This window comes from Prionailurus bengalensis, chromosome A1 (assembly GCF_016509475.1).
Source record: "Prionailurus bengalensis isolate Pbe53 chromosome A1, Fcat_Pben_1.1_paternal_pri, whole genome shotgun sequence".
In the NCBI taxonomy this organism is placed as follows: domain Eukaryota; kingdom Metazoa; phylum Chordata; class Mammalia; order Carnivora; family Felidae; genus Prionailurus; species Prionailurus bengalensis.
Window position 1 is genome coordinate 118,676,453 of NC_057343.1, and position 9,807 is coordinate 118,686,259.

The following is a 9,807-nucleotide window of genomic DNA, read 5'->3' on the forward strand; positions in this document are numbered from 1 at the left end:
CACAGTTCAATCTTGGACCAATTTACCTATCAGGGAAAACCTGTATTGCTTCTATCAGTCCCTGAATATCCACTTCCAGGTGACCGATTTCCTGATAATTTACAGTAAGTCCTGGGAAGAATTCTGGTCATCTGTTTCTTTGTGAGGGGGTAGTTTCCCCAGGGAGCTGTCTGGCTTGTCTGATAACCACAGTATAAATCACGTGTGGCAAGAATACTCTTTTACAGCCAATCGAGGTTCCTCTGAGTGGGATTGTGAATGTTTACTGCTCTAAATGTTCTGTTAATTTGGTAGGATTATCTCAAAGTGAAGGCAAAAAGGACTTTCTAATTTCATCTGGTTAAATAATTCCTTATGGCTAGCCACCTTTGTGTTTGTGTGTGTGTGTGTGTGTGTGTGTGTGTGTGTGTGTGTATCCTCTTTTCAATTTGATTTTTCCATAGGCACCATTAAGATAATTGTTTAGAATGAGAGAGCTCTCTAGGGGCACCTGGGTGGCTCAGTCGGTTAAGCGGCTGACTTCGGCTCAGGTCATGATCTCGCGGTCTGTGAGCTCGAGCCCCGCGTCGGGCTCTGTGCTGACACCTCAGAGCCTGGAGCCTGTTTCAGATTCTGTGTCTCCCTCTCTCTCTGACCCTCCCCTGTTCATGCTCTGTCTCTCCCTGTCTCAAAAATAAATAAAACGTTAAAAAAAATTTAGAATGAGAGAGCTCTCTAAGTTTTTTCAAGTATAGACGTTTGTTTAATAGAAAGGATCCATCATCTGGTCACTGATGAGTAGGATCTTATATGAATCTCAATAGCAGTTCAAACTAAATGCCTTCTTATGGTTTACCCATGGATGCAAGAGGGAATGTAAAAGATGCAACCCCCACAAGATCCAGAAAGTGTTCTCCCAGAGTTAGCCTAAGAAGGCACAGATCTTTGTTGTCACGGGCAATAAGGATGGTGTAGTTGAAACAGTGTCTCTGGTTTCCCATGCGAATGTGAGATGCCTTCAGTCCCAGACCCACTGATCTGTGACGCTGGATGGGCACTGCTGGAATGGGACTTTTCCAGCAATAACAAGACAAGGAAGGTTGAGATGATAAGGACCCCTTATGACAAACTCCCCTGAGAACTGTCACAGTTGGACAAAGAGAATTCTGCTTCTCAGATCCACAGGCTGTTCGGCTGCCCGCCAGATACGTGCTGGTACATGTATCCTCTGGCTGGTAGAGACTGGGGAGGATATTCTTACTGGCTGCAAAGCAAAGACCTGAAGACATAGAACAAGACGAAAGGAAAAACCTCATCAGACCTATGGTGCTGCTCTTTATCTAAACAACACAGAAGACAGAGGCAAAAGAAAACAATGACCATCTCTGGGAGGAAGAGGATCAGTAGCAAACAGGAGTACTTGTAACAGATTTTTAGGAGATTAGCTATCCCCAAGGAACTAGTTCATACAAATATTTTCTCTTGCTGATGTCAATGTAGAAAGGAAGAGGCAAAACATTGTTACCTTTCTCTTGACCAGGTACCGCAGAGTGAGCTCCAGGGGAGCTGGCTTTGTTAAGAATTCTTACCCTTCATGACTTCTTCCAGTTTTCTAGGATTCCTTCTGGAGGCCGCAAAACGAGTACAGTGTATCAGAAAGTCCCATAGGGGACACTAAAACTATGGGGGAGGAAAAATAATTTTCGTTCTACCCTTCTAGTTTCTTGGGTGAGATGCCTTTGTAATAAAAAGACAGATTAACAGGAGAAAAACAAAAGTTTAATAACATGTAGCTCTCCTGTGTACATGAGAGAGACCCAGGAAAATCAAGTAACTCTTCTTAAAAGAGGCCATCACCTTCAATACTTTCTCCAGCTAAAGACAAAATATATATATATATATATATATATATATATATATATATATATATATATATATATATATGTTGGTGGAGGCCACCAGGAAAGCACAGTGAACAAGCATATTGTTGGTAATGAAGATTTAATTCTTTTCCCTCTCCATTGATAAGAATTTCTAGGGATTTGGTCATCCCCTTTTCCTTGTACAGTGAAGGAGACAGCCTTACAAATGGAAGTTTCTCTTTTCCTTGTAAATGTGTCTTACAAAAGGGTAACTTCTGCCCGTTGTTTTTTTGTTTGTGATATAATTTATTGTCGAGTTAGCTAACATACATTGTATACAGTGTGCTCTTGGTTTTGGGGGTATCTGCTCGGTTTTTAGAGCTTCTCTATCTGCAGTGTCTGAAATACAACTAATGCTTATGCCAAAGGATTGGGCAACAGATTCTCTGCCCCTCCAGAGCCTTTATCCTTCGTCGCCTTGTCTCCTGCCCCCTGTCCTCTGGCCACACTGTATTGCTTCTGCCCTCTGAAACTGTGTGCGGCCCCTACCTGACTGCTCCTCCTGCAGGCACACTCAGCTGTCACCTTCTCTCTGAAGCCTTTTCCTGTCTAATCTACACTCCCCAACAGATTCATGGTCTCTTCCTTTATGTGGTTCTTTTTTTATTAAAAATTTTTTATGTTTATTTTTTACAAGAGAGAGAGACCGAGCGTGAGCAGGGGAGGGACAGAGACAGAGATAGTGGTTCTTTTTTTTTTTTAAAGATAACCTTTTCACTTTTTATTTTATTTATTTTTAAATGTTTATTTTTGAGAGGAGAGAGAGAGAGAGGAAGGTAATGAGTGGGGGAGAACCAGAGAAAGAGAGGGGACAGAGGATCTGAAGCAGGCTCTGTGCTGACAGCAGCAAGCCTGATGCAGGGCTTGAACTCACAAAGGCTTAACTGACTGAGCCGCCCAGGTGCCCCCCTCTATGTGGTTCTTATGTTATTCACTCGTGCAACAGATATTTAGGGAGCATCTTTTGCATGCCAGTCAGGGTGCTGGTGCTAAGGATCTGGTGGGGACACATGACGATGAAGCCCAGCTCTCAGATGATTGAAAGTTCTTCAAAGAAACTAAAACCAACTGAGGTGCTGAAAGAAGCCAGTGTAGTCAGGGAAGGGCTCTTGGAGGAGGAGACATTTATGAAGGGGCTAGAGTAGAGGTGCCTGGGTGGCTCAGTCAGTTAAGCATCTGACTCTTGATAACGGCTCAGGTCTTGATCTCACGGTTCATCCAATCAAGCCCTGCATCAGGCTCTGTGCTAAGCGTGGAGTCTGCTTGGGATTTTCTCTTTCCCTCTCTGTCTGCCCTTCCCACACTCACCTTCATGTTCTCTCTCTGTCTCTGTCTCTTTCAAAATAAATCAATAAGCTTAAAAAAACAAAGGGACTAGGGGGGAGGTATTAAAGGTGGGAAAAGCAGCAAGTACAAGGTCACAGAGCACTGCATGCAAACCTGAGGAAACACGCAGCTACCTCATACTCTTGGAAGAAAGCAGGCAGCCCTCCAGCCTGCGTTCTTCTGTGCATGCCTGGTGACCAGCCCAGGTCAGGGATACAAGAGAGAATAGTGAGACTGGGCAGGCCTGTCCCCGGTGGGGCAGAGTTGGTGGGGGGGCTCCTGCGCTTCCCGGCAAACACACTCTCCCCTCATTCTCCCAGCTGGTCGCTGACGGCTTTGTTTGCTAAAGCGTTTGAGCCCTTGATACCAAACCCCAATTACCTGAGAGAAGGCTATTGCCTCTTTAAAGAGTTCAAAAGCCCAGACTTTTTATAAATAGCTCTGGCCTTTCACCAGCTCCTAAGACTGCGATTTATGGCCCGCTTCCCCAGAGGCAGACGGACCAACAGACAGGTTACTTCCCTTGGAGCCAGGTTCCTACAATTGTGGGATGCTCCCGCTTCCTCTTTGCATTTTATGACCTCCTGGCAGCTAATCCTGAAATGGGTTCCACGGGAAGGAGGTGGATCGTTCAGGGCTGCAGCTGCCTCGGAAGCCAGAGGCCCACCAGACTCAGGAAAGAACTGGCAGGCAGCAGGGAGGCCCAGGCAGCCTGGCCTCTTGGCCGTGGCTGGCTCCTCTGGTTCCCGGCCTTTCCCCCAACACGATACCCAGAGTAAAGTCCTTAGCGTGACTGGTCATCGGGGGGTATCTGCAGCAGAGGGACAGACCGAAAAAACCTCAGTTCCTAATCTCTTAATGTAGCGGGGCAATGTGGCAAGAATGAGAAATTTTGCTCGTCACGTAAACACATCACTCTTTCGGGGCATGTGCATATTCCTTATTGCCTTTAATTACACAGCTCCAGTTGGTCTAATGACATCTGTGTGACAGATGAGGAAACTGAGGCAGAGACAAGTCCGGGTTACACAGCTAAGGAGTGCCAGGTATGGATTCTGATCTTGGCTTCAAATGCTGGGTTGGGGTCAGAGGCACCAAGAGCAGTGGGAGGTCAGGAAAGAGAGTGGCCTTTGGGAGAGGGTGGTCAGCTTTGAAGAAGGGGAAGGGGTTGTAAGAGAGGATGCGGTAGAAAAGGCAAAGTCTGTCATGGGACAGCGACATTGGACTGGACCAGAGCGTGGGGAGGCACAAGCACCCTGATATCTCTCTGTAGGTCTTTTCCGTGGACCCCAGCCTCACCTTTTCCACAACCTTTTCTCTAGTTGCTCACCTCTCACCCTGATGGGCGTGGCAGTGGTCGGGAGCAAGGGCTGAGAGTTCAAACCCCTCCTACCAGCCATGGGACTTTGAGTGGATGGCTTAACCTTTCTTACCTCCTTCTCCTCACCTCTAACATGAGCTTGGTAATGACGGACTGGGGTGAACACAATGACACCTTGACGATTGTTGCCCCAGTTAGTGTTTCTTGTTCTGAAGTACAGCTCCTAACTCGTCATTTGCTCTGCTCAAAAAATCAAGACTGAGCATGTTATTTTGGTTATGAAGGCCCTGTGAGGTCTGATCCTAAAATCCCTCACGGCCAGACCATCTTTAGACGGTTTGAAATCTCAGAGGATGGGGATCTACTGCATTCATGGCCCGTGACACAGTGGAAAGAACATCAGGCTGGGGATCAAGACAGGCCAGTGTTCAAATTCCAGCTCTTGCAGTGGTCCCGCGTGCAGTGGGACCTCCCAGAGTCTCCACAGCCTTGCCTGTAAGGAGTGGGGTCTTTCTCCACTGGCTGCTCTGAGAGTGTGGCACCACGTGCTTTGCTTTCTGGACCACTGTGGGTGCTCCTTCAACGTGCCCCCTTGTCTTCCTTTCAGTGATGTATTCGTTTCATGCCATCTATATGAAAGTGGCTCTGCTACAAAGTCATCAGGAAGGAGCTCACCAGCAGGACACACACAGTGGCCTTGCATTCAGCTTTCCCACCATGGCCATGTCTTGTTCCCCCACCCAGATGGCCAGGCTTTCCCAGGGTAGGCTCCATGTCTATCTTGTTCATCCCAGATACTGGCCTGATGAGTAGTCAGCACTCAATAAATATTTATTGGACAAATTAAGTATTGAAGAGAGGCCTCGAGCACCGTGTTCAGTGTCCAGGAAGTATGTTTGAAACATGCACTTTGAATCTCAAGGGCCTCAGAAAGTAAATTCATGCTCCTAAGAATATGATAATGAATTAGAATCGGCAGGTAAGTCACAGCCATGGGATAGCAGTGAATAATGAGCATGTCTACAGTAAAAAAAGGGGATTCCTTGTGTGAGCAGCTGTCCTTAGCTCTGTTCTGGACCTCCTTGCTCAGGAGTCCCTCTCCCTCTGGGGAGAGGCACTAACGTGTTACAGTGTGCCTACTATGTCCTCTATCCTTGGCATTTTATAGCCACTATCCCTGTTAATCTCAACACCAACACTGTAGGTTAGAATTCTGATCTCCATTTTACAGATGAGGAAATTAAGGCAAAGAAAGGACAAGCAACCCACCCATCTAGGTTACTCAGTCAGCGGGTAGTGGAGCTATGATCTGAACCTAAGCAAGACCCAGCCCCCAAACCCATGGTCTTCAGACTAGCCCACACTTCCTACCTTGGCCAGGTTAGCCCACTGTGCCTTTCAAACTGCACATCTATCATTCTTTTCTTGGCACCCATTTCCCAGACTAGCAGGACCACTTTTGAAAGACTAGACCAACTCACCAGAGTGTGTTTCCAGCCTTGGACAAGCCCAAACTGCTCTGTGTGCTGGCAGCACTGGTCTGCGTGCTTCCGATAGTCCCCGAAGGGGGTTGAAACTCAGGGCAAGTGGAAACTTCCCCCAACGTGGTGTTCAGAGATGGAATTTTTTTCTCTCTCAATTTTGAAACGGGAGGATTGGGGCCTCCGTCTGGGCTGGGCTCCTCTGGGGTTGGTGATTTATTCATCAGGTGGCTTTGGTACTTAAATTTCTCTGTAGGAATTTGTTGTAGAGGAAAGTGGAGATACATGAGGACCCGTGGGGCTTGAGTCCCCCTTTGCCCCTCAACCCTTACCCAGAGGTGAACAGTGACAGTTCTCCAGCTCTGCACCCCCACCCCAAGCCGGGTGCCTGATTGCCAAACAGATAGCATCTGGGCAACAGGAAACAATTAGCTGCCATTGTGTTATTTAGACTGGAGACAGAGTGAGGTTAGGGACTTGGGGGGAAGATTTGCACATTTATTAGCTTTCTCCTTCCCTTTTTCACACAAATGTACACTAATCCCCTTGAGCCCTGGGTTGGCTGAGCCAATAGAAAGGTCAAGTTGACTTCCTCCCTCCCTCCCTTCTAGCTTGAATGCTGCTTCACCATTTACTGTTTGGGTGACACTTTGCTTACGTTTTGAAAGCCTCAGTTTCCGTCTCTGTAAAATGGCATAAAATATAGCACCTCATAGTTTATTGTGACGCCTGGATGAGTGAATGCATTTTTTTTAATTTTTTTTTTTTCAACGTTTATTTATTTTTGGGACAGAGAGAGACAGAGCATGAACGGGGGAGGGGCAGAGAGAGAGGGAGACACAGAATCGGAAACAGGCTCCAGACTCTGAGCCATCAGCCCAGAGCCTGACGCAGGGCTTGAACTCCCGGACCGCGAGATCATGACCTGGCTGAAGTCGGATGCTTAACCGACTGCGCCACCCAGGCGCCCCAAGTGAATGCATTTTTAAGTGTTTGGCACCTGACCTCGCACCTTTATTAAAAGGCCATGCAAATGTAAGCTTTCACTGTTGCTATTGCTGACCTGGCAAACAGCGACTGGTAACGTACCGTGTGCCCTGAATTGTGCTGGGTGTTGGATATAGTCCGGGCTTTCCAGTGATACGCGGCTAGTGGGAAGAGAGAGCTCATGAAACAGCCAGCCGGAACACAGCATGGTAGTAAGTGAAGTGACAAACAAACCATAGTATTAGGACTTAGTATATGCCAGACACTGTTTGAAGGTCAATCACTCATCTTATTTAATCTTCAAAGCAGTCTCATGAGGCAGGTACTATTGTTTTCTCCACTTTTTAGATGTGGGAACTAAAGTACGGAGGAATGATGCAACCTGCCCCAGTCCACCTATCTGTTGGAGGTGGGATGGGAATCCAGGCAGACTTTACAGGATGCCAGAGGGCTGCCTTGCCAGCCGAGGGCAGGAGAAGCTGCATGGAAGAAAAGATGTCCGAGTTGACCTTGAAGGTCCAGTAGGCTAAGCAGGAATGAGCAGGGGTACAGGGAACGGCATGTGGGGTCCTCTCTCCCTGGGGCTGTCCCTTGCCCAGCTGTGGAAGATTCAGCTTTCCTTTGTCTTTCTCCCTTCCTTCCCTCTTTCCTTTCCCTTTCTTTCTTTCTTTCTTTCTCTTTCTTTCTTTCTTTCTTTCTTTCTTTCTTTCTTCTTTCTTTTTTTTTTTTTTATTTTGAGAGAGAGAGAGCAAATAGGGGAAGGGCAGAGAGAGAGAGAGGGAGAGAGAGAATCTCAAGCAGACTCCCGCTGTCAACACAGAACCCAACGTGGGCTCGAATTCACAAACTGTAAGATCATGACCTGAGCCAAGAGTTGGAAGCTTAACCACTTAAGCCACTCAGGTGCCCCATGTCTTTATTTTTTTAATGTTTATTTATTTTTGAGAGAGGGAGAGCAAGCAGGGAGGGGCAGAGAGAGGAAGAGAGGGGATACCAAGCCAACTCTGTTCTGGGAGCAGAGAGCCTGATGTGGGGCTTGAACTCATGAACCATGAGCTCATTACCTGAGCTAAAGTCCAACACTTAACCAACTGAGCCATCCAGGCACCCCAACTTCCTTTGTCTTTAAAATATGAGTCCACTTAGTAGTATGATATTTGTGAGGACTGAACAAGAGGGTGTGTAGTATGGAAAGTGCCTTCCACAGTTCCAGGGTGCATTAAGTGTTCAGTAGATTTATTCATTCATTCATTTGTTCATCCAACACATTTTTATTAAGCACCTACCATGAGCCAGGCACTGTCCTGGACATTAGGAATGTAGTGGTTAAACAGGCAACCTCTTGCCTTCTCATAGAGTTTATATTTTAGTCGGCAATACAGACAATAAACAAGTAGACAAAAAAATGTATATGTGATATAAAAGCAGGTAGTGGTGAAATAGAAAAATAGGATGAGAGGAGGTGAGAGGTTGAAGGGGGGACTATTCTAGACTGGGAGGTAAGATAAGGCCTCTCTAAGGAAGTGATAATTAAGCAAAATCCTGAATGAAGTAAGGGACTGAGCCATGCAAATATCTGGGCAAAGAGTTTTCTCCGCCAGGGAACCAACAAATGCAAAGGCCCTGAGGCATAACATCCTTGGGCAGATGGAGGAACTTCAAGGAGACCACACGGGAAGGAAGGAAGGAAGTAAAAGGAAGGGGCATCAGAAGAGATGCAGGGACAGATCACAGGGAGCCTTATCGGCCTTAGATACTGTTTGGAATGAAATGAGAAGCCAGTAGGGAGGGCTTGAGCAGAGGGATGGCTTGTGGTTTTGTGCTAGAAGTTAGGTACGGCCCACGCCTTCCAGTGACACCCAATCTAGTGGGAAGAAATGACTCTTGAAAAACTTGTCACTCCACAGCATGCTAAGTGAAATGACAAATTGTCATAATGAGACTCACTATGGGCCAGGCACCCGTATCTTATTTATCTTCACAATAGTCTCAAGAGGCAAGTATTATTACTTTTGCTGTTGATTAGAGGCAGCACAAAGGAGTGAAACAACCTGCCCAAGACCACCCCCCCTCCCCCCAGGGGCTCCGTGCTCTCAGTAAGCTAACCACAGGGGCCATAAGAGACAGCAGAGAGCAGGTGCGGTCATCCAGAGGAGACAGAAAGGATGTCGGGTGGCTTGGATGGAGGTGGTAGTGGTGGCAGTAGATCAGATCCCCCATGTATTTGACTGTAAACCAATAATGATTTGCTGCTGTATCAGGTGTGGGGTGGGAAATAAAGAGAGAAGCCAACAATGAGCCCGAGATTTGGGGCCTGAGCTACTGGGTAAATTCTGTATTTACTGAGATAGGAGAAAGTTGTAAGAAGGGCAGTTTAGGAGAGAAAGTCACGACGTGGGCTGGTTTAAAACATGGAAAAACCCGTGTTTACTGAACGGATGAAATGGCCACCCGGTCCCATGCTCTTATTGTAGTTGAGAGGCATCTCTAGTTAAAATGGTTAAAAAATGCTTCTCGGTCAAGTACTTCCTGTCCTCCCACCCAGCTCCACCCCAGGGTTCCAGAGAGAGGCCATCCCTGTGTGACCTTCTCACGTTGTTTTTTACACCTTTAACTTTGTTTTGGCAGCTTTGACCTGAAGAGAGCTGTTTCACCTAACTTGTACTGGGGTCAAGGGGAGGCATCCTGCCTTGAACTCTCTCCCTGGCCTCCCCCACCCTCCCATCCCCCCGACCTCTGGCCCCTAACCCAGAAGCATTGTTTTGAATGTAGCTTCTAGTCCCCCTGGCCC